The sequence below is a fragment of the Pelobates fuscus genome, chromosome 12 (assembly GCF_036172605.1).
Source record: "Pelobates fuscus isolate aPelFus1 chromosome 12, aPelFus1.pri, whole genome shotgun sequence".
Lineage (NCBI taxonomy): Eukaryota > Metazoa > Chordata > Amphibia > Anura > Pelobatidae > Pelobates > Pelobates fuscus.
The window spans coordinates 74,339,055-74,362,607 of NC_086328.1; the positions used below are offsets into that span (position 1 = coordinate 74,339,055).

General features: G+C 35.0%; 20 non-coding genes across 20 annotated transcripts; all 20 read left to right on the forward strand.

Annotated features, from left to right (window-relative positions):
• The first annotated feature begins 411 nt into the window (after positions 1-411).
• On the forward strand, positions 412-483 carry TRNAQ-CUG (transfer RNA glutamine (anticodon CUG)). The gene has a single exon. It is a non-coding gene; the product is annotated as a tRNA-Gln (tRNA).
• Positions 484-1,572: 1,089 nt separating this feature from the next.
• On the forward strand, positions 1,573-1,644 carry TRNAQ-CUG (transfer RNA glutamine (anticodon CUG)). The gene has a single exon. It is a non-coding gene; the product is annotated as a tRNA-Gln (tRNA).
• A 1,089-nt stretch (positions 1,645-2,733) lies between these two features.
• Positions 2,734-2,805, forward strand: TRNAQ-CUG (transfer RNA glutamine (anticodon CUG)). Its single transcript has one exon. It is a non-coding gene; the product is annotated as a tRNA-Gln (tRNA).
• Positions 2,806-3,894: 1,089 nt separating this feature from the next.
• On the forward strand, positions 3,895-3,966 carry TRNAQ-CUG (transfer RNA glutamine (anticodon CUG)). The gene has a single exon. It is a non-coding gene; the product is annotated as a tRNA-Gln (tRNA).
• Positions 3,967-5,055: 1,089 nt separating this feature from the next.
• Positions 5,056-5,127, forward strand: TRNAQ-CUG (transfer RNA glutamine (anticodon CUG)). The gene has a single exon. It is a non-coding gene; the product is annotated as a tRNA-Gln (tRNA).
• Positions 5,128-6,216: 1,089 nt separating this feature from the next.
• TRNAQ-CUG (transfer RNA glutamine (anticodon CUG)) lies at positions 6,217-6,288 on the forward strand. The gene has a single exon. It is a non-coding gene; the product is annotated as a tRNA-Gln (tRNA).
• A 1,089-nt stretch (positions 6,289-7,377) lies between these two features.
• Positions 7,378-7,449, forward strand: TRNAQ-CUG (transfer RNA glutamine (anticodon CUG)). Its single transcript has one exon. It is a non-coding gene; the product is annotated as a tRNA-Gln (tRNA).
• Positions 7,450-8,538: 1,089 nt separating this feature from the next.
• TRNAQ-CUG (transfer RNA glutamine (anticodon CUG)) lies at positions 8,539-8,610 on the forward strand. The gene has a single exon. It is a non-coding gene; the product is annotated as a tRNA-Gln (tRNA).
• A 1,089-nt stretch (positions 8,611-9,699) lies between these two features.
• On the forward strand, positions 9,700-9,771 carry TRNAQ-CUG (transfer RNA glutamine (anticodon CUG)). The gene has a single exon. It is a non-coding gene; the product is annotated as a tRNA-Gln (tRNA).
• Positions 9,772-10,860: 1,089 nt separating this feature from the next.
• On the forward strand, positions 10,861-10,932 carry TRNAQ-CUG (transfer RNA glutamine (anticodon CUG)). The gene has a single exon. It is a non-coding gene; the product is annotated as a tRNA-Gln (tRNA).
• A 1,089-nt stretch (positions 10,933-12,021) lies between these two features.
• Positions 12,022-12,093, forward strand: TRNAQ-CUG (transfer RNA glutamine (anticodon CUG)). The gene has a single exon. It is a non-coding gene; the product is annotated as a tRNA-Gln (tRNA).
• Positions 12,094-13,182: 1,089 nt separating this feature from the next.
• TRNAQ-CUG (transfer RNA glutamine (anticodon CUG)) lies at positions 13,183-13,254 on the forward strand. Its single transcript has one exon. It is a non-coding gene; the product is annotated as a tRNA-Gln (tRNA).
• Positions 13,255-14,343: 1,089 nt separating this feature from the next.
• TRNAQ-CUG (transfer RNA glutamine (anticodon CUG)) lies at positions 14,344-14,415 on the forward strand. The gene has a single exon. It is a non-coding gene; the product is annotated as a tRNA-Gln (tRNA).
• A 1,089-nt stretch (positions 14,416-15,504) lies between these two features.
• On the forward strand, positions 15,505-15,576 carry TRNAQ-CUG (transfer RNA glutamine (anticodon CUG)). Its single transcript has one exon. It is a non-coding gene; the product is annotated as a tRNA-Gln (tRNA).
• Positions 15,577-16,665: 1,089 nt separating this feature from the next.
• TRNAQ-CUG (transfer RNA glutamine (anticodon CUG)) lies at positions 16,666-16,737 on the forward strand. The gene has a single exon. It is a non-coding gene; the product is annotated as a tRNA-Gln (tRNA).
• A 1,092-nt stretch (positions 16,738-17,829) lies between these two features.
• TRNAQ-CUG (transfer RNA glutamine (anticodon CUG)) lies at positions 17,830-17,901 on the forward strand. The gene has a single exon. It is a non-coding gene; the product is annotated as a tRNA-Gln (tRNA).
• A 1,089-nt stretch (positions 17,902-18,990) lies between these two features.
• Positions 18,991-19,062, forward strand: TRNAQ-CUG (transfer RNA glutamine (anticodon CUG)). Its single transcript has one exon. It is a non-coding gene; the product is annotated as a tRNA-Gln (tRNA).
• A 1,089-nt stretch (positions 19,063-20,151) lies between these two features.
• TRNAQ-CUG (transfer RNA glutamine (anticodon CUG)) lies at positions 20,152-20,223 on the forward strand. The gene has a single exon. It is a non-coding gene; the product is annotated as a tRNA-Gln (tRNA).
• Positions 20,224-21,312: 1,089 nt separating this feature from the next.
• On the forward strand, positions 21,313-21,384 carry TRNAQ-CUG (transfer RNA glutamine (anticodon CUG)). Its single transcript has one exon. It is a non-coding gene; the product is annotated as a tRNA-Gln (tRNA).
• Positions 21,385-22,473: 1,089 nt separating this feature from the next.
• On the forward strand, positions 22,474-22,545 carry TRNAQ-CUG (transfer RNA glutamine (anticodon CUG)). Its single transcript has one exon. It is a non-coding gene; the product is annotated as a tRNA-Gln (tRNA).
• The last annotated feature ends 1,008 nt before the right edge of the window (positions 22,546-23,553 follow it).

A 23,553-nucleotide genomic window follows, 5' to 3' on the forward strand; every position in this document is an offset into this window, starting at 1 on the left:
GAAGAGCACCCGTTGGTTGAGAAAACATGAAAATTGTGATCACGTGAATTCACATAGACATTATTCACCTATTGTGATTAGAGGAATAAGACATATCAAGATGTGAGAGAGTTGGAAAGCATGATAATAGTATGTATAAAAGAATGTGGTGTTAAAAGGTGTAAAAAACTGGAAGTCATTTTGAGTTCTTGGCCAGTGAACAAAACAAAGTTAAAATTCAAGTTACTTTTGACTTTTTTCTGTTGGTAAAATGCAGAGCAAAGCTAAAGATGATCATCAGCATCTATAAAACTATAATGCCACCCTTTTTTCTATTTATGTTGGAGGAGGGTATTTGTAATGTCATAGTGATCACTCGCACTCTTCACACCAGTGTTCGGAGCCAATGAAAAAAATCAAGTCACCACCAGTGGTTCCATGGTGTAATGGTTAGCACTCTGGACTCTGAATCCAGCGATCCGAGTTCAAATCTCGGTGGAACCTTTCCTTTAGATAGAATTAATCTTAAGAAGCTAATATGTCAATTGGTCTGCGTGAAAAATAGTTCATGTCAAACATTTTAGAAGTCCCTATATCATAATGTTCTTCCATAAAAGCATGAGCAACAGTCAGCCAAATTTGCAAATTTGTCTTCATTTCCCATTTTTACATCTAAAAAAACAAGGAAACAATTTAAGTGTCAAAAGCTAAACTTAATACATTCAGAAATATAATCACTTGCTTCTTTAGGGAAACTGTAATTCTTCATCCTATGATACAGAAACATTGATTGATATATTTTTTTATAAGATTGCTCGCAATTTAAAAAGCCGAATGAACAATACCCCAAGCATGTCTTCTTCTGTAGTTCTGTACATTGCAAACCAATAGCAGATTCCTTAAGTTTTACTTTCCTTGGATATAGAATCAAAAGTGTCAAATAAACGTCTGATTTGTTTAAAGAGAATGTAAAAGCTAGTTTAGTGGTAAGATATGAGTCTTGAGCCTATTTCCTCCAAATGCTAGGTTATCTTTTACAAGAGGCATTTCTGCTATATGGGCTCAAATGTCCAAGGCTTTTAAAATGCTTGTCACAGACTTCAAAGATAAAATTGTTTGATGCTTTTGGTGTAGGGTTTGCTTTGAGATTGTCGTTACCCGCCTCACTTGGACCGGATGAACGAAGAGCACCCGTTGGTTGAGAAAACATGAAAATTGTGATCACGTGAATTCACGTAGACATTATTCACCTATTGTGATTAGAGGAATAAGACATATCAAGATGTGAGAGAGTTGGAAAGCATGATAATAGTATGTATAAAAGAATGTGGTGTTAAAAGGTGTAAAAAACTGGAAGTCATTTTGAGTTCTTGGCCAGTGAACAAAACAAAGTTAAAATTCAAGTTACTTTTGACTTTTTTCTGTTGGTAAAATGCAGAGCAAAGCTAAAGATGATCATCAGCATCTATAAAACTATAATGCCACCCTTTTTTCTATTTATGTTGGAGGAGGGTATTTGTAATGTCATAGTGATCACTCGCACTCTTCACACCAGTGTTCGGAGCCAATGAAAAAAATCTAGTCACCACCAGTGGTTCCATGGTGTAATGGTTAGCACTCTGGACTCTGAATCCAGCGATCCAAGTTCAAATCTCGGTGGAACCTTTCCTTTAGATAGCATTAATCTTAAGAAGCTAATATGTCAATTGGTCTGCGTGAAAAATAGTTCATGTCAAACATTTTAGAAGTCCCTAAATCATAATGTTCTTCCATAAAAGAATGAGCAACAGTCAGCCAAATTTGCAAATTTGTCTTCATTTCCCATTTTTACATCTAAAAAAACAAGGAAACAATTTAAGTGTCAAAAGTTAAACTTAATACATTCAGAAATATAATCACTTGCTTCTTTAGGGAAACTGTAATTCTTCATCCTATGATATAGAAACATTGATTGATATATTTTTTCATAAGATTGCTCGCAATTTAAAAAGCCGAATGAACAATACCCCAAGCATGTCTTCTTCTGTAGTTCTGTACATTGCAAACCAATAGCAGATTCCTTAAGTTTTACTTTCCTTGGATATAGAATCAAAAGTGTCAAATAAACGTCTGATTTGTTTAAAGAGAATGTAAAAGCTAGTTTAGTGGTAAGATATGAGTCTTGAGCCTATTTCCTCCAAATGCTAGGTTATCTTTTACAAGAGGCATTTCTGCTATATGGGCTCAAATGTCCAAGGCTTTTAAAATGCTTGTCACAGACTTCAAAGATAAAATTGTTTGATGCTTTTGGTGTAGGGTTTGCTTTGAGATTGTCGTTACCCGCCTCACTTGGACCGGATGAACGAAGAGCACCCGTTGGTTGAGAAAACATGAAAATTGTGATCACGTGAATTCACGTAGACATTATTCACCTATTGTGATTAGAGGAATAAGACATATCAAGATGTAAGAGAGTTGGAAAGCATGATAATAGTATGTATCAAAGAATGTGGTGTTAAAAGGTGTAAAAAACTGGAAGTCATTTTGAGTTCTTGGCCAGTGAACAAAACAAAGTTAAAATTCAAGTTACTTTTGACTTTTTTCTGTTGGTAAAATGCAGAGCAAAGCTAAAGATGATCATCAGCATCTATAAAACTATAATGCCACCCTTTTTTCTATTTATGTTGGAGGAGGGTATTTGTAATGTCATAGTGATCACTCGCACTCTTCACACCAGTGTTCGGAGCCAATGAAAAAAATCAAGCCATCGCCAGTGGTTCCATGGTGTAATGGTTAGCACTCTGGACTCTGAATCCAGCAATCCGAGTTCAAATCTCGGTGGAACCTTTCCTTTAGATAGAATTAATCTTAAGAAGCTAATATGTCAATTGGTCTGCGTGAAAAATAGTTAATTTCAAACATTTTAGAAGTCCCTATATCATAATGTTCTTCCATAAAAGCATGAGCAACAGTCAGCCAAATTTGCAAATTTGTCTTCATTTCCCATTTTTACATCTAAAAAAACAAGGAATCAATTTAAGTGTCAAAAGCTAAACTTAATACATTCAGAAATATAATCACTTGCTTCTTTAGGGAAACTGTAATTCTTCATCCTATGATATAGAAACATTGATTGATATATTTTTTCATAAGATTGCTCGCAATTTAAAAAGCCGAATGAACAATACCCCAAGCATGTCTTCTTCTGTAGTTCTGTACATTGCAAACCAATAGCAGATTCCTTAAGTTTTACTTTCCTTGGATATAGAATCAAAAGTGTCAAATAAACGTCTGATTTGTTTAAAGAGAATGTAAAAGCTAGTTTAGTGGTAAGATATGAGTCTTGAGCCTGATTCCTCCAAATGCTAGGTTATCTTTTACAAGAGGCATTTCTGCTATATGGGCTCAAATGTCCAAGGCTTTTAAAATGCTTGTCACAGACTTCAAAGATAAAATTGTTTGATGCTTTTGGTGTAGGGTTTGCTTTGAGATTGTCGTTACCCGCCTCACTTGGACCGGATGAACGAAGAGCACCAGTTGGTTGAGAAAACATGAAAATTGTGATCACGTGAATTCACGTAGACATTATTCACCTATTGTGATTAGAGGAATAAGACATATCAAGATGTGAGAGAGTTGGAAAGCATGATAATAGTATGTATAAAAGAATGTGGTGTTAAAAGGTGTAAAAAACTGGAAGTCATTTTGAGTTCTTGGCCAGTGAACAAAACAAAGTTAAAATTCAAGTTACTTTTGACTTTTTTCTGTTGGTAAAATGCAGAGCAAAGCTAAAGATGATCATCAGCATCTATAAAACTATAATGCCACCCTTTTTTCTATTTATGTTGGAGGAGGGTATTTGTAATGTCATAGTGATCACTCGCACTCTTCACACCAGTGTTCGGAGCCAATGAAAAAAATCAAGTCACCACCAGTGGTTCCATGGTGTAATGGTTAGCACTCTGGACTCTGAATCCAGCGATCCGAGTTCAAATCTCGGTGGAACCTTTCCTTTAGATAGCATTAATCTTAAGAAGCTAATATGTCAATTGGTCTGCGTGAAAAATAGTTCATGTCAAACATTTTAGAAGTCCCTATATCATAATGTTCTTCCATAAAAGCATGAGCAACAGTCAGCCAAATTTGCAAATTTGTCTTCATTTCCCATTTTTACATCTAAAAAAACAAGGAAACAATTTAAGTGTCAAAAGCTAAACTTAATACATTCAGAAATATAATCACTTGCTTCTTTAGGGAAACTGTAATTCTTCATCCTATGATATAGAAACATTGATTGATATATTTTTTCATAAGATTGCTCGCAATTTAAAAAGCCGAATGAACAATACCCCAAGCATGTCTTCTTCTGTAGTTCTGTACATTGCAAACCAATAGCAGATTCCTTAAGTTTTACTTTCCTTGGATATAGAATCAAAAGTGTCAAATAAACGTCTGATTTGTTTAAAGAGAATGTAAAAGCTAGTTTAGTGGTAAGATATGAGTCTTGAGCCTATTTCCTCCAAATGCTAGGTTATCTTTTACAAGAGGCATTTCTGCTATATGGGCTCAAATGTCCAAGGCTTTTAAAATGCTTGTCACAGACTTCAAAGATAAAATTGTTTGATGCTTTTGGTGTAGGGTTTGCTTTGAGATTGTCGTTACCCGCCTCACTTGGACCGGATGAACGAAGAGCACCCGTTGGTTGAGAAAACATGAAAATTGTGATCACGTGAATTCACGTAGACATTATTCACCTATTGTGATTAGAGGAATAAGACATATCAAGATGTAAGAGAGTTGGAAAGCATGATAATAGTATGTATCAAAGAATGTGGTGTTAAAAGGTGTAAAAAACTGGAAGTCATTTTGAGTTCTTGGCCAGTGAACAAAACAAAGTTAAAATTCAAGTTACTTTTGACTTTTTTCTGTTGGTAAAATGCAGAGCAAAGCTAAAGATGATCATCAGCATCTATAAAACTATAATGCCACCCTTTTTTCTATTTATGTTGGAGGAGGGTATTTGTAATGTCATAGTGATCACTCGCACTCTTCACACCAGTGTTCGGAGCCAATGAAAAAAATCAAGCCACCGCCAGTGGTTCCATGGTGTAATGGTTAGCACTCTGGACTCTGAATCCAGCAATCCGAGTTCAAATCTTGGTGGAACCTTTCCTTTAGATAGAATTAATCTTAAGAAACTAATATGTCAATTGGTCTGCGTGAAAAATAGTTAATGTCAAACATTTTAGAAGTCCCTATATCATAATGTTCTTCCATAAAAGCATGAGCAACAGTCAGCCAAATTTGCAAATTTGTCTTCATTTCCCATTTTTACATCTAAAAAAACAAGGAAACAATTTAAGTGTCAAAAGTTAAACTTAATACATTCAGAAATATAATCACTTGCTTCTTTAGGGAAACTGTAATTCTTCATCCTATGATATAGAAACATTGATTGATATATTTTTTCATAAGATTGCTCGCAATTTAAAAAGCCGAATGAACAATACCCCAAGCATGTCTTCTTCTGTAGTTCTGTACATTGCAAACCAATAGCAGATTCCTTAAGTTTTACTTTCCTTGGATATAGAATCAAAAGTGTCAAATAAACGTCTGATTTGTTTAAAGAGAATGTAAAAGCTAGTTTAGTGGTAAGATATGAGTCTTGAGCCTGATTCCTCCAAATGCTAGGTTATCTTTTACAAGAGGCATTTCTGCTATATGGGGTCAAATGTCCAAGGCTTTTAAAATGCTTGTCACAGACTTCAAAGATAAAATTGTTTGATGCTTTTGGTGTAGGGTTTGCTTTGAGATTGTCGTTACCCGCCTCACTTGGACCGGATGAACGAAGAGCACCCGTTGGTTGAGAAAACATGAAAATTGTGATCACGTGAATTCACATAGACATTATTCACCTATTGTGATTAGAGGAATAAGACATATCAAGATGTGAGAGAGTTGGAAAGCATGATAATAGTATGTATAAAAGAATGTGGTGTTAAAAGGTGTAAAAAACTGGAAGTCATTTTGAGTTCTTGGCCAGTGAACAAAACAAAGTTAAAATTCAAGTTACTTTTGACTTTTTTCTGTTGGTAAAATGCAGAGCAAAGCTAAAGATGATCATCAGCATCTATAAAACTATAATGCCACCCTTTTTTCTATTTATGTTGGAGGAGGGTATTTGTAATGTCATAGTGATCACTCGCACTCTTCACACCAGTGTTCGGAGCCAATGAAAAAAATCAAGTCACCACCAGTGGTTCCATGGTGTAATGGTTAGCACTCTGGACTCTGAATCCAGCGATCCGAGTTCAAATCTCGGTGGAACCTTTCCTTTAGATAGAATTAATCTTAAGAAGCTAATATGTCAATTGGTCTGCGTGAAAAATAGTTCATGTCAAACATTTTAGAAGTCCCTATATCATAATGTTCTTCCATAAAAGCATGAGCAACAGTCAGCCAAATTTGCAAATTTGTCTTCATTTCCCATTTTTACATCTAAAAAAACAAGGAAACAATTTAAGTGTCAAAAGCTAAACTTAATACATTCAGAAATATAATCACTTGCTTCTTTAGGGAAACTGTAATTCTTCATCCTATGATACAGAAACATTGATTGATATATTTTTTTATAAGATTGCTCGCAATTTAAAAAGCCGAATGAACAATACCCCAAGCATGTCTTCTTCTGTAGTTCTGTACATTGCAAACCAATAGCAGATTCCTTAAGTTTTACTTTCCTTGGATATAGAATCAAAAGTGTCAAATAAACGTCTGATTTGTTTAAAGAGAATGTAAAAGCTAGTTTAGTGGTAAGATATGAGTCTTGAGCCTATTTCCTCCAAATGCTAGGTTATCTTTTACAAGAGGCATTTCTGCTATATGGGCTCAAATGTCCAAGGCTTTTAAAATGCTTGTCACAGACTTCAAAGATAAAATTGTTTGATGCTTTTGGTGTAGGGTTTGCTTTGAGATTGTCGTTACCCGCCTCACTTGGACCGGATGAACGAAGAGCACCCGTTGGTTGAGAAAACATGAAAATTGTGATCACGTGAATTCACGTAGACATTATTCACCTATTGTGATTAGAGGAATAAGACATATCAAGATGTGAGAGAGTTGGAAAGCATGATAATAGTATGTATAAAAGAATGTGGTGTTAAATGGTGTAAAAAACTGGAAGTCATTTTGAGTTCTTGGCCAGTGAACAAAACAAAGTTAAAATTCAAGTTACTTTTGACTTTTTTCTGTTGGTAAAATGCAGAGCAAAGCTAAAGATGATCATCAGCATCTATAAAACTATAATGCCACCCTTTTTTCTATTTATGTTGGAGGAGGGTATTTGTAATGTCATAGTGATCACTCGCACTCTTCACACCAGTGTTCGGAGCCAATGAAAAAAATCAAGTCACCACCAGTGGTTCCATGGTATAATGGTTAGCACTCTGGACTCTGAATCCAGCGATCCGAGTTCAAATCTCGGTGGAACCTTTCCTTTAGATAGCATTAATCTTAAGAAGCTAATATGTCAATTGGTCTGCGTGAAAAATAGTTCATGTCAAACATTTTAGAAGTCCCTAAATCATAATGTTCTTCCATAAAAGAATGAGCAACAGTCAGCCAAATTTGCAAATTTGTCTTCATTTCCCATTTTTACATCTAAAAAAACAAGGAAACAATTTAAGTGTCAAAAGTTAAACTTAATACATTCAGAAATATAATCACTTGCTTCTTTAGGGAAACTGTAATTCTTCATCCTATGATATAGAAACATTGATTGATATATTTTTTCATAAGATTGCTCGCAATTTAAAAAGCCGAATGAACAATACCCCAAGCATGTCTTCTTCTGTAGTTCTGTACATTGCAAACCAATAGCAGATTCCTTAAGTTTTACTTTCCTTGGATATAGAATCAAAAGTGTCAAATAAACGTCTGATTTGTTTAAAGAGAATGTAAAAGCTAGTTTAGTGGTAAGATATGAGTCTTGAGCCTATTTCCTCCAAATGCTAGGTTATCTTTTACAAGAGGCATTTCTGCTATATGGGCTCAAATGTCCAAGGCTTTTAAAATGCTTGTCACAGACTTCAAAGATAAAATTGTTTGATGCTTTTGGTGTAGGGTTTGCTTTGAGATTGTCGTTACCCGCCTCACTTGGACCGGATGAACGAAGAGCACCCGTTGGTTGAGAAAACATGAAAATTGTGATCACATGAATTCACGTAGACATTATTCACCTATTGTGATTAGAGGAATAAGACATATCAAGATGTAAGAGAGTTGGAAAGCATGATAATAGTATGTATCAAAGAATGTGGTGTTAAAAGGTGTAAAAAACTGGAAGTCATTTTGAGTTCTTGGCCAGTGAACAAAACAAAGTTAAAATTCAAGTTACTTTTGACTTTTTTCTGTTGGTAAAATGCAGAGCAAAGCTAAAGATGATCATCAGCATCTATAAAACTATAATGCCACCCTTTTTTCTATTTATGTTGGAGGAGGGTATTTGTAATGTCATAGTGATCACTCGCACTCTTCACACCAGTGTTCGGAGCCAATGAAAAAAATCAAGCCACCACCAGTGGTTCCATGGTGTAATGGTTAGCACTCTGGACTCTGAATCCAGCAATCCGAGTTCAAATCTCGGTGGAACCTTTCCTTTAGATAGCATTAATCTTAAGAAGCTAATATGTCAATTGGTCTGCGTGAAAAATAGTTAATGTCAAACATTTTAGAAGTCCCTATATCATAATGTTCTTCCATAAAAGCATGAGCAACAGTCAGCCAAATTTGCAAATTTGTCTTCATTTCCCATTTTTACATCTAAAAAAACAAGGAATCAATTTAAGTGTCAAAAGCTAAACTTAATACATTCAGAAATATAATCACTTGCTTCTTTAGGGAAACTGTAATTCTTCATCCTATGATATAGAAACATTGATTGATATATTTTTTCATAAGATTGCTCGCAATTTAAAAAGCCGAATGAACAATACCCCAAGCATGTCTTCTTCTGTAGTTCTGTACATTGCAAACCAATAGCAGATTCCTTAAGTTTTACTTTCCTTGGATATAGAATCAAAAGTGTCAAATAAACGTCTGATTTGTTTAAAGAGAATGTAAAAGCTAGTTTAGTGGTAAGATATGAGTCTTGAGCCTGATTCCTCCAAATGCTAGGTTATCTTTTACAAGAGGCATTTCTGCTATATGGGCTCAAATGTCCAAGGCTTTTAAAATGCTTGTCACAGACTTCAAAGATAAAATTGTTTGATGCTTTTGGTGTAGGGTTTGCTTTGAGATTGTCGTTACCCGCCTCACTTGGACCGGATGAACGAAGAGCACCCGTTGGTTGAGAAAACATGAAAATTGTGATCACGTGAATTCACGTAGACATTATTCACCTATTGTGATTAGAGGAATAAGACATATCAAGATGTGAGAGAGTTGGAAAGCATGATAATAGTATGTATAAAAGAATGTGGTGTTAAATGGTGTAAAAAACTGGAAGTCATTTTGAGTTCTTGGCCAGTGAACAAAACAAAGTTAAAATTCAAGTTACTTTTGACTTTTTTCTGTTGGTAAAATGCAGAGCAAAGCTAAAGATGATCATCAGCATCTATAAAACTATAATGCCACCCTTTTTTCTATTTATGTTGGAGGAGGGTATTTGTAATGTCATAGTGATCACTCGCACTCTTCACACCAGTGTTCGGAGCCAATGAAAAAAATCAAGTCACCACCAGTGGTTCCATGGTGTAATGGTTAGCACTCTGGACTCTGAATCCAGCGATCCGAGTTCAAATCTCGGTGGAAACTTTCCTTTAGATAGCATTAATCTTAAGAAGCTAATATGTTAATTGGTCTGCGTGAAAAATAGTTAATGTCAAACATTTTAGAAGTCCCTATATCATAATGTTCTTCCATAAAAGCATGAGCAACAGTCAGCCAAATTTGCAAATTTGTCTTCATTTCCCATTTTTACATCTAAAAAAACAAGGAATCAATTTAAGTGTCAAAAGCTAAACTTAATACATTCAGAATTATAATCACTTGCTTCTTTAGGGAAACTGTAATTCTTCATCCTATGATATAGAAACATTGATTGATATATTTTTTCATAAGATTGCTCGCAATTTAAAAAGCCGAATGAACAATACCCCAAGCATGTCTTCTTCTGTAGTTCTGTACATTGCAAACCAATAGCAGATTCCTTAAGTTTTACTTTCCTTGGATATAGAATCAAAAGTGTCAAATAAACGTCTGATTTGTTTAAAGAGAATGTAAAAGCTAGTTTAGTGGTAAGATATGAGTCTTGAGCCTGATTCCTCCAAATGCTAGGTTATCTTTTACAAGAGGCATTTCTGCTATATGGGCTCAAATGTCCAAGGCTTTTAAAATGCTTGTCACAGACTTCAAAGATAAAATTGTTTGATGCTTTTGGTGTAGGGTTTGCTTTGAGATTGTCGTTACCCGCCTCACTTGGACCGGATGAACGAAGAGCACCCGTTGGTTGAGAAAACATGAAAATTGTGATCACGTGAATTCACGTAGACATTATTCACCTATTGTGATTAGAGGAATAAGACATATCAAGATGTGAGAGAGTTGGAAAGCATGATAATAGTATGTATAAAAGAATGTGGTGTTAAAAGGTGTAAAAAACTGGAAGTCATTTTGAGTTCTTGGCCAGTGAACAAAACAAAGTTAAAATTCAAGTTACTTTTGACTTTTTTCTGTTGGTAAAATGCAGAGCAAAGCTAAAGATGATCATCAGCATCTATAAAACTATAATGCCACCCTTTTTTCTATTTATGTTGGAGGAGGGTATTTGTAATGTCATAGTGATCACTCGCACTCTTCACACCAGTGTTCGGAGCCAATGAAAAAAATCAAGCCACCACCAGTGGTTCCATGGTGTAATGGTTAGCACTCTGGACTCTGAATCCAGCAATCCGAGTTCAAATCTCGGTGGAACCTTTCCTTTAGATAGAATTAATCTTAAGAAGCTAATATGTCAATTGGTCAGCGTGAAAAATAGTTCATGTCAAACATTTTAGAAGTCCCTAAATCATAATGTTCTTCCATAAAAGCATGAGCAACAGTCAGCCAAATTTGCAAATTTGTCTTCATTTCCCATTTTTACATCTAAAAAAACAAGGAAACAATTTAAGTGTCAAAAGTTAAACTTAATACATTCAGAAATATAATCACTTGCTTCTTTAGGGAAACTGTAATTCTTCATCCTATGATATAGAAACATTGATTGATATATTTTTTCATAAGATTGCTCGCAATTTAAAAAGCCGAATGAACAATACCCCAAGCATGTCTTCTTCTGTAGTTCTGTACATTGCAAACCAATAGCAGATTCCTTAAGTTTTACTTTCCTTGGATATAGAATCAAAAGTGTCAAATAAACGTCTGATTTGTTTAAAGAGAATGTAAAAGCTAGTTTAGTGGTAAGATATGAGTCTTGAGCCTATTTCCTCCAAATGCTAGGTTATCTTTTACAAGAGGCATTTCTGCTATATGGGCTCAAATGTCCAAGGCTTTTAAAATGCTTGTCACAGACTTCAAAGATAAAATTGTTTGATGCTTTTGGTGTAGGGTTTGCTTTGAGATTGTCGTTACCCGCCTCACTTGGACCGGATGAACGAAGAGCACCCGTTGGTTGAGAAAACATGAAAATTGTGATCACGTGAATTCACGTAGACATTATTCACCTATTGTGATTAGAGGAATAAGACATATCAAGATGTAAGAGAGTTGGAAAGCATGATAATAGTATGTATCAAAGAATGTGGTGTTAAAAGGTGTAAAAAACTGGAAGTCATTTTGAGTTCTTGGCCAGTGAACAAAACAAAGTTAAAATTCAAGTTACTTTTGACTTTTTTCTGTTGGTAAAATGCAGAGCAAAGCTAAAGATGATCATCAGCATCTATAAAACTATAATGCCACCCTTTTTTCTATTTATGTTGGAGGAGGGTATTTGTAATGTCATAGTGATCACTCGCACTCTTCACACCAGTGTTCGGAGCCAATGAAAAAAATCAAGCCACCACCAGTGGTTCCATGGTGTAATGGTTAGCACTCTGGACTCTGAATCCAGCAATCCGAGTTCAAATCTCGGTGGAACCTTTCCTTTAGATAGCATTAATCTTAAGAAGCTAATATGTCAATTGGTCTGCGTGAAAAATAGTTAATGTCAAACATTTTAGAAGTCCCTATATCATAATGTTCTTCCATAAAAGCATGAGCAACAGTCAGCCAAATTTGCAAATTTGTCTTCATTTCCCATTTTTACATCTAAAAAAACAAGGAATCAATTTAAGTGTCAAAAGCTAAACTTAATACATTCAGAAATATAATCACTTGCTTCTTTAGGGAAACTGTAATTCTTCATCCTATGATATAGAAACATTGATTGATATATTTTTTCATAAGATTGCTCGCAATTTAAAAAGCCGAATGAACAATACCCCAAGCATGTCTTCTTCTGTAGTTCTGTACATTGCAAACCAATAGCAGATTCCTTAAGTTTTACTTTCCTTGGATATAGAATCAAAAGTGTCAAATAAACGTCTGATTTGTTTAAAGAGAATGTAAAAGCTAGTTTAGTGGTAAGATATGAGTCTTGAGCCTGATTCCTCCAAATGCTAGGTTATCTTTTACAAGAGGCATTTCTGCTATATGGGCTCAAATGTCCAAGGCTTTTAAAATGCTTGTCACAGACTTCAAAGATAAAATTGTTTGATGCTTTTGGTGTAGGGTTTGCTTTGAGATTGTCGTTACCCGCCTCACTTGGACCGGATGAACGAAGAGCACCCGTTGGTTGAGAAAACATGAAAATTGTGATCACGTGAATTCACGTAGACATTATTCACCTATTGTGATTAGAGGAATAAGACATATCAAGATGTAAGAGAGTTGGAAAGCATGATAATAGTATGTATCAAAGAATGTGGTGTTAAAAGGTGTAAAAAACTGGAAGTCATTTTGAGTTCTTGGCCAGTGAACAAAACAAAGTTAAAATTCAAGTTACTTTTGACTTTTTTCTGTTGGTAAAATGCAGAGCAAAGCTAAAGATGATCATCAGCATCTATAAAACTATAATGCCACCCTTTTTTCTATTTATGTTGGAGGAGGGTATTTGTAATGTCATAGTGATCACTCGCACTCTTCACACCAGTGTTCGGAGCCAATGAAAAAAATCAAGCCACCACCAGTGGTTCCATGGTGTAATGGTTAGCACTCTGGACTCTGAATCCAGCAATCCGAGTTCAAATCTCGGTGGAACCTTTCCTTTAGATAGCATTAATCTTAAGAAGCTAATATGTCAATTGGTCTGCGTGAAAAATAGTTCATGTCAAACATTTTAGAAGTCCCTATATCATAATGTTCTTCCATAAAAGCATGAGCAACAGTCAGCCAAATTTGCAAATTTGTCTTCATTTCCCATTTTTACATCTAAAAAAACAAGGAATCAATTTAAGTGTCAAAAGCTAAACTTAATACATTCAGAAATATAATCACTTGCTTCTTTAGGGAAACTGTAATTCTTCATCCTATGATATAGAAACATTGATTGATATATTTTTTCATAAGATTGCTCGCAATTTAAAAAGCCGAATGAACAATACCCCAAGCATGTCTTCTTCTGTAGTTCTGTACATTGCAAACCAATAGCAGATTCCTTAAGTTTTACTTTCCTTGGATATAGAATCAAAAGTGTCAAATAAACGTCTGATTTGTTTAAAGAGAATGTAAAAGCTAGTTTAGTGGTAAGATATGAGTCTTGAGCCTGATTCCTCCAAATGCTAGGTTATCTTTTACAAGAGGCATTTCTGCTATATGGGCTCAAATGTCCAAGGCTTTTAAAATGCTTGTCACAGACTTCAAAGATAAAATTGTTTGATGCTTTTGGTGTAGGGTTTGCTTTGAGATTGTCGTTACCCGCCTCACTTGGACCGGATGAACGAAGAGCACCCGTTGGTTGAGAAAACATGAAAATTGTGATCACGTGAATTCACGTAGACATTATTCACCTATTGTGATTAGAGGAATAAGACATATCAAGATGTGAGAGAGTTGGAAAGCATGATAATAGTATGTATAAAAGAATGTGGTGTTAAATGGTGTAAAAAACTGGAAGTCATTTTGAGTTCTTGGCCAGTGAACAAAACAAAGTTAAAATTCAAGTTACTTTTGACTTTTTTCTGTTGGTAAAATGCAGAGCAAAGCTAAAGATGATCATCAGCATCTATAAAACTATAATGCCACCCTTTTTTCTATTTATGTTGGAGGAGGGTATTTGTAATGTCATAGTGATCACTCGCACTCTTCACACCAGTGTTCGGAGCCAATGAAAAAAATCAAGTCACCACCAGTGGTTCCATGGTGTAATGGTTAGCACTCTGGACTCTGAATCCAGCGATCCGAGTTCAAATCTCGGTGGAACCTTTCCTTTAGATAGCATTAATCTTAAGAAGCTAATATGTCAATTGGTCTGCGTGAAAAATAGTTAATGTCAAACATTTTAGAAGTCCCTATATCATAATGTTCTTCCATAAAAGCATGAGCAACAGTCAGCCAAATTTGCAAATTTGTCTTCATTTCCCATTTTTACATCTAAAAAAACAAGGAATCAATTTAAGTGTCAAAAGCTAAACTTAATACATTCAGAAATATAATCACTTGCTTCTTTAGGGAAACTGTAATTCTTCATCCTATGATATAGAAACATTGATTGATATATTTTTTCATAAGATTGCTCGCAATTTAAAAAGCCGAATGAACAATACCCCAAGCATGTCTTCTTCTGTAGTTCTGTACATTGCAAACCAATAGCAGATTCCTTAAGTTTTACTTTCCTTGGATATAGAATCAAAAGTGTCAAATAAACGTCTGATTTGTTTAAAGAGAATGTAAAAGCTAGTTTAGTGGTAAGATATGAGTCTTGAGCCTGATTCCTCCAAATGCTAGGTTATCTTTTACAAGAGGCATTTCTGCTATATGGGCTCAAATGTCCAAGGCTTTTAAAATGCTTGTCACAGACTTCAAAGATAAAATTGTTTGATGCTTTTGGTGTAGGGTTTGCTTTGAGATTGTCGTTACCCGCCTCACTTGGACCGGATGAACGAAGAGCACCCGTTGGTTGAGAAAACATGAAAATTGTGATCACGTGAATTCACGTAGACATTATTCACCTATTGTGATTAGAGGAATAAGACATATCAAGATGTGAGAGAGTTGGAAAGCATGATAATAGTATGTATAAAAGAATGTGGTGTTAAATGGTGTAAAAAACTGGAAGTCATTTTGAGTTCTTGGCCAGTGAACAAAACAAAGTTAAAATTCAAGTTACTTTTGACTTTTTTCTGTTGGTAAAATGCAGAGCAAAGCTAAAGATGATCATCAGCATCTATAAAACTATAATGCCACCCTTTTTTCTATTTATGTTGGAGGAGGGTATTTGTAATGTCATAGTGATCACTCGCACTCTTCACACCAGTGTTCGGAGCCAATGAAAAAAATCAAGTCACCACCAGTGGTTCCATGGTGTAATGGTTAGCACTCTGGACTCTGAATCCAGCGATCCGAGTTCAAATCTCGGTGGAACCTTTCCTTTAGATAGCATTAATCTTAAGAAGCTAATATGTCAATTGGTCTGCGTGAAAAATAGTTAATGTCAAACATTTTAGAAGTCCCTATATCATAATGTTCTTCCATAAAAGCATGAGCAACAGTCAGCCAAATTTGCAAATTTGTCTTCATTTCCCATTTTTACATCTAAAAAAACAAGGAATCAATTTAAGTGTCAAAAGCTAAACTTAATACATTCAGAAATATAATCACTTGCTTCTTTAGGGAAACTGTAATTCTTCATCCTATGATATAGAAACATTGATTGATATATTTTTTCATAAGATTGCTCGCAATTTAAAAAGCCGAATGAACAATACCCCAAGCATGTCTTCTTCTGTAGTTCTGTACATTGCAAACCAATAGCAGATTCCTTAAGTTTTACTTTCCTTGGATATAGAATCAAAAGTGTCAAATAAACGTCTGATTTGTTTAAAGAGAATGTAAAAGCTAGTTTAGTGGTAAGATATGAGTCTTGAGCCTGATTCCTCCAAATGCTAGGTTATCTTTTACAAGAGGCATTTCTGCTATATGGGCTCAAATGTCCAAGGCTTTTAAAATGCTTGTCACAGACTTCAAAGATAAAATTGTTTGATGCTTTTGGTGTAGGGTTTGCTTTGAGATTGTCGTTACCCGCCTCACTTGGACCGGATGAACGAAGAGCACCCGTTGGTTGAGAAAACATGAAAATTGTGATCACGTGAATTCACGTAGACATTATTCACCTATTGTGATTAGAGGAATAAGACATATCAAGATGTGAGAGAGTTGGAAAGCATGATAATAGTATGTATAAAAGAATGTGGTGTTAAAAGGTGTAAAAAACTGGAAGTCATTTTGAGTTCTTGGCCAGTGAACAAAACAAAGTTAAAATTCAAGTTACTTTTGACTTTTTTCTGTTGGTAAAATGCAGAGCAAAGCTAAAGATGATCATCAGCATCTATAAAACTATAATGCCACCCTTTTTTCTATTTATGTTGGAGGAGTGTATTTGTAATGTCATAGTGATCACTCGCACTCTTCACACCAGTGTTCGGAGCCAATGAAAAAAATCAAGCCACCACCAGTGGTTCCATGGTGTAATGGTTAGCACTCTGGACTCTGAATCCAGCAATCCGAGTTCAAATCTCGGTGGAACCTTTCCTTTAGATAGAATTAATCTTAAGAAGCTAATATGTCAATTGGTCAGCGTGAAAAATAGTTCATGTCAAACATTTTAGAAGTCCCTAAATCATAATGTTCTTCCATAAAAGCATGAGCAACAGTCAGCCAAATTTGCAAATTTGTCTTCATTTCCCATTTTTACATCTAAAAAAACAAGGAAACAATTTAAGTGTCAAAAGTTAAACTTAATACATTCAGAAATATAATCACTTGCTTCTTTAGGGAAACTGTAATTCTTCATCCTATGATATAGAAACATTGATTGATATATTTTTTCATAAGATTGCTCGCAATTTAAAAAGCCGAATGAACAATACCCCAAGCATGTCTTCTTCTGTAGTTCTGTACATTGCAAACCAATAGCAGATTCCTTAAGTTTTACTTTCCTTGGATATAGAATCAAAAGTGTCAAATAAACGTCTGATTTGTTTAAAGAGAATGTAAAAGCTAGTTTAGTGGTAAGATATGAGTCTTGAGCCTATTTCCTCCAAATGCTAGGTTATCTTTTACAAGAGGCATTTCTGCTATATGGGCTCAAATGTCCAAGGCTTTTAAAATGCTTGTCACAGACTTCAAAGATAAAATTGTTTGATGCTTTTGGTGTAGGGTTTGCTTTGAGATTGTCGTTACCCGCCTCACTTGGACCGGATGAACGAAGAGCACCCGTTGGTTGAAAAAAAACATGAAAATTGTGATCACGTGAATTCACGTAGACATTATTCACCTATTGTGATTAGAGGAATAAGACATATCAAGATGTAAGAGAGTTGGAAAGCATGATAATAGTATGTATCAAAGAATGTGGTGTTAAAAGGTGTAAAAAACTGGAAGTCATTTTGAGTTCTTGGCCAGTGAACAAAACAAAGTTAAAATTCAAGTTACTTTTGACTTTTTTCTGTTGGTAAAATGCAGAGCAAAGCTAAAGATGATCATCAGCATCTATAAAACTATAATGCCACCCTTTTTTCTATTTATGTTGGAGGAGGGTATTTGTAATGTCATAGTGATCACTCGCACTCTTCACACCAGTGTTCGGAGCCAATGAAAAAAAATCAAGCCACCACCAGTGGTTCCATGGTGTAATGGTTAGCACTCTGGACTCTGAATCCAGCAATCCGAGTTCAAATCTCGGTGGAACTTTTCCTTTAGATAGCATTAATCTTAAGAAGCTAATATGTCAATTGGTCTGCGTGAAAAATAGTTAATGTCAAACATTTTAGAAGTCCCTATATCATAATGTTCTTCCATAAAAGCATGAGCAACAGTCAGCCAAATTTGCAAATTTGTCTTCATTTCCCATTTTTACATCTAAAAAAACAAGGAATCAATTTAAGTGTCAAAAGCTAAACTTAATACATTCAGAAATATAATCACTTGCTTCTTTAGGGAAACTGTAATTCTTCATCCTATGATATAGAAACATTGATTGATATATTTTTTCATAAGATTGCTCGCAATTTAAAAAGCCGAATGAACAATACCCCAAGCATGTCTTCTTCTGTAGTTCTGTACATTGCAAACCAATAGCAGATTCCTTAAGTTTTACTTTCCTTGGATATAGAATCAAAAGTGTCAAATAAACGTCTGATTTGTTTAAAGAGAATGTAAAAGCTAGTTTAGTGGTAAGATATGAGTCTTGAGCCTGATTCCTCCAAATGCTAGGTTATCTTTTACAAGAGGCATTTCTGCTATATGGGCTCAAATGTCCAAGGCTTTTAAAATGCTTGTCACAGACTTCAAAGATAAAATTGTTTGATGCTTTTGGTGTAGGGTTTGCTTTGAGATTGTCGTTACCCGCCTCACTTGGACCGGATGAACGAAGAGCACCCGTTGGTTGAGAAAACATGAAAATTGTGATCACGTGAATTCACGTAGACATTATTCACCTATTGTGATTAGAGGAATAAGACATATCAAGATGTGAGAGAGTTGGAAAGCATGATAATAGTATGTATAAAAGAATGTGGTGTTAAAAGGTGTAAAAAACTGGAAGTCATTTTGAGTTCTTGGCCAGTGAACAAAACAAAGTTAAAATTCAAGTTACTTTTGACTTTTTTCTGTTGGTAAAATGCAGAGCAAAGCTAAAGATGATCATCAGCATCTATAAAACTATAATGCCACCCTTTTTTCTATTTATGTTGGAGGAGGGTATTTGTAATGTCATAGTGATCACTCGCACTCTTCACACCAGTGTTCGGAGCAAATGAAAAAAATCAAGTCACCACCAGTGGTTCCATGGTGTAATGGTTAGCACTCTGGACTCTGAATCCAGCGATCCGAGTTCAAATCTCGGTGGAACCTTTCCTTTAGATAGCATTAATCTTAAGAAGCTAATATGTCAATTGGTCAGCGTGAAAAATAGTTCATGTCAAACATTTTAGAAGTCCCTAAATCATAATGTTCTTCCATAAAAGAATGAGCAACAGTCAGCCAAATTTGCAAATTTGTCTTCATTTCCCATTTTTACATCTAAAAAAACAAGGAAACAATTTAAGTGTCAAAAGTTAAACTTAATACATTCAGAAATATAATCACTTGCTTCTTTAGGGAAACTGTAATTCTTCATCCTATGATATAGAAACATTGATTGATATATTTTTTCATAAGATTGCTCGCAATTTAAAAAGCCGAATGAACAATACCCCAAGCATGTCTTCTTCTGTAGTTCTGTACATTGCAAACCAATAGCAGATTCCTTAAGTTTTACTTTCCTTGGATATAGAATCAAAAGTGTCAAATAAACGTCTGATTTGTTTAAAGAGAATGTAAAAGCTAGTTTAGTGGTAAGATATGAGTCTTGAGCCTGATTCCTCCAAATGCTAGGTTATCTTTTACAAGAGGCATTTCTGCTATATGGGCTCAAATGTCCAAGGCTTTTAAAATGCTTGTCACAGACTTCAAAGATAAAATTGTTTGATGCTTTTGGTGTAGGGTTTGCTTTGAGATTGTCGTTACCCGCCTCACTTGGACCGGATGAACGAAGAGCACCCGTTGGTTGAGAAAACATGAAAATTGTGATCACGTGAATTCACGTAGACATTATTCACCTATTGTGATTAGAGGAATAAGACATATCAAGATGTGAGAGAGTTGGAAAGCATGATAATAGTATGTATAAAAGAATGTGGTGTTAAAAGGTGTAAAAAACTGGAAGTCATTTTGAGTTCTTGGCCAGTGAACAAAACAAAGTTAAAATTCAAGTTACTTTTGACTTTTTTCTGTTGGTAAAATGCAGAGCAAAGCTAAAGATGATCATCAGCATCTATAAAACTATAATGCCACCCTTTTTTCTATTTATGTTGGAGGAGGGTATTTGTAATGTCATAGTGATCACTCGCACTCTTCACACCAGTGTTCGGAGCAAATGAAAAAAATCAAGTCACCACCAGTGGTTCCATGGTGTAATGGTTAGCACTCTGGACTCTGAATCCAGCGATCCGAGTTCAAATCTCGGTGGAACCTTTCCTTTAGATAGCATTAATCTTAAGAAGCTAATATGTCAATTGGTCAGCGTGAAAAATAGTTCATGTCAAACATTTTAGAAGTCCCTAAATCATAATGTTCTTCCATAAAAGAATGAGCAACAGTCAGCCAAATTTGCAAATTTGTCTTCATTTCCCATTTTTACATCTAAAAAAACAAGGAAACAATTTAAGTGTCAAAAGTTAAACTTAATACATTCAGAAATATAATCACTTGCTTCTTTAGGGAAACTGTAATTCTTCATCCTATGATATAGAAACATTGATTGATATATTTTTTCATAAGATTGCTCGCAATTTAAAAAGCCGAATGAACAATACCCCAAGCATGTCTTCTTCTGTAGTTCTGTACATTGCAAACCAATAGCAGATTCCTTAAGTTTTACTTTCCTTGGATATAGAATCAAAAGTGTCAAATAAACGTCTGATTTGTTTAAAGAGAATGTAAAAGCTAGTTTAGTGGTAAGATATGAGTCTTGAGCCTGATTCCTCCAAATGCTAGGTTATCTTTTACAAGAGGCATTTCTGCTATATGGGCTCAAATGTCCAAGGCTTTTAAAATGCTTGTCACAGACTTCAAAGATAAAATTGTTTGATGCTTTTGGTGTAGGGTTTGCTTTGAGATTGTCGTTACCCGCCTCACTTGGACCGGATGAACGAAGAGCACCCGTTGGTTGAGAAAACATGAAAATTGTGATCACGTGAATTCACGTAGACATTATTCACCTATTGTGATTAGAGGAATAAGACATATCAAGATGTGAGAGAGTTGGAAAGCATGATAATAGTATGTATAAAAGAATGTGGTGTTAAAAGGTGTAAAAAACTGGAAGTCATTTTGAGTTCTTGGCCAGTGAACAAAACAAAGTTAAAATTCAAGTTACTTTTGACTTTTTTCTGTTGGTAAAATGCAGAGCAAAGCTAAAGATGATCATCAGCATCTATAAAACTATAATGCCACCCTTTTTTCTATTTATGTTGGAGGAGGGTATTTGTAATGTCATAGTGATCACTCGCACTCTTCACACCAGTGTTCGGAGCCAATGAAAAAAATCAAGTCACCACCAGTGGTTCCATGGTGTAATGGTTAGCACTCTGGACTCTGAATCCAGCGATCTGAGTTCAAATCTCGGTGGAACCTTTCCTTTAGATAGCATTAATCTTAAGAAGCTAATATGTCAATTGGTCAGCGTGAAAAATAGTTCATGTCAAACATTTTAGAAGTCCCTAAATCATAATGTTCTTCCATAAAAGAATGAGCAACAGTCAGCCAAATTTGCAAATTTGTCTTCATTTCCCATTTTTACATCTAAAAAAACAAGGAAACAATTTAAGTGTCAAAAGTTAAACTTAATACATTCAGAAATATAATCACTTGCTTCTTTAGGGAAACTGTAATTCTTCATCCTATGATATAGAAACATTGATTGATATATTTTTTCATAAGATTGCTCGCAATTTAAAAAGCCGAATGAACAATACCCCAAGCATGTCTTCTTCTGTAGTTCTGTACATTGCAAACCAATAGCAGATTCCTTAAGTTTTACTTTCCTTGGATATAGAATCAAAAGTGTCAAATAAACGTCTGATTTGTTTAAAGAGAATGTAAAAGCTAGTTTAGTGGTAAGATATGAGTCTTGAGCCTGATTCCTCCAAATGCTAGGTTATCTTTTACAAGAGGCATTTCTGCTATATGGGCTCAAATGTCCTAGGCTTTTAAAATGCTTGTCACAGACTTCAAAGATAAAATTGTTTGATGCTTTTGGTGTAGGGTTTGCTTTGAGATTGTCGTTACCCGCCTCACTTGGACCGGATGAACGAAGAGCACCCGTTGGTTGAGAAAACATGAAAATTGTGATCACGTGAATTCACGTAGACATTATTCACCTATTGTGATTAGAGGAATAAGACATATCAAGATGTGAGAGAGTTGGAAAGCATGATAATAGTATGTATAAAAGAATGTGGTGTTAAAAGGTGTAAAAAACTGGAAGTCATTTTGAGTTCTTGGCCAGTGAACAAAACAAAGTTAAAATTCAAGTTACTTTTGACTTTTTTCTGTTGGTAAAATGCAGAGCAAAGCTAAAGATGATCATCAGCATCTATAAAACTATAATGCCACCCTTTTTTCTATTTATGTTGGAGGAGGGTATTTGTAATGTCATAGTGATCACTCGCACTCTTCACACCAGTGTTCGGAGCCAATGAAAAAAATCAAGCAACCACCAGTGGTTCCATGGTGTAATGGTTAGCACTCTGGACTCTGAATCCAGCAATCCGAGTTCAAATCTCGGTGGAACCTTTCCTTTAGATAGAATTAATCTTAAGAAGCTAATATGTCAATTGGTCTGCGTGAAAAATAGTTAATGTCAAACATTTTAGAAGTCCCTATATCATAATGTTCTTCCATAAAAGCATGAGCAACAGTCAGCCAAATTTGCAAATTTGTCTTCATTTCCCATTTTTACATCTAAAAAAACAAGGAATCAATTTAAGTGTCAAAAGCTAAACTTAATACATTCAGAAATATAATCACTTGCTTCTTTAGGGAAACTGTAATTCTTCATCCTATGATATAGAAACATTGATTGATATATTTTTTCATAAGATTGCTCGCAATTTAAAAAGCCGAATGAACAATACCCCAAGCATGTCTTCTTCTGTAGTTCTGTACATTGCAAACCAATAGCAGATTCCTTAAGTTTTACTTTCCTTGGATATAGAATCAAAAGTGTCAAATAAACGTCTGATTTGTTTAAAGAGAATGTAAAAGCTAGTTTAGTGGTAAGATATGAGTCTTGAGCCTATTTCCTCCAAATGCTAGGTTATCTTTTACAAGAGGCATTTCTGCTATATGGGCTCAAATGTCCAAGGCTTTTAAAATGCTTGTCACAGACTTCAAAGATAAAATTGTTTGATGCTTTTGGTGTAGGGTTTGCTTTGAGATTGTCGTTACCCGCCTCACTTGGACCGGATGAACGAAGAGCACCCGTTGGTTGAGAAAACATGAAAATTGTGATCACGTGAATTCACGTAGACATTATTCACCTATTGTGATTAGAGGAATAAGACATATCAAGATGTGAGAGAGTTGGAAAGCATGATAATAGTATGTATAAAAGAAAGGGTGTTAAAAGGTGTAAAAAACTGGAAGTCATTTTGAGTTCTTGGCCAGTGAACAAAACAAAGTTAAAATTCAAGTTACTTTTGACTTTTTTCTGTTGGTAAAATGCAGAGCAAAGCTAAAGATGATCATCAGCATCTATAAAACTATAATGCCACCCTTTTTTCTATTTATGTTGGAGGAGGG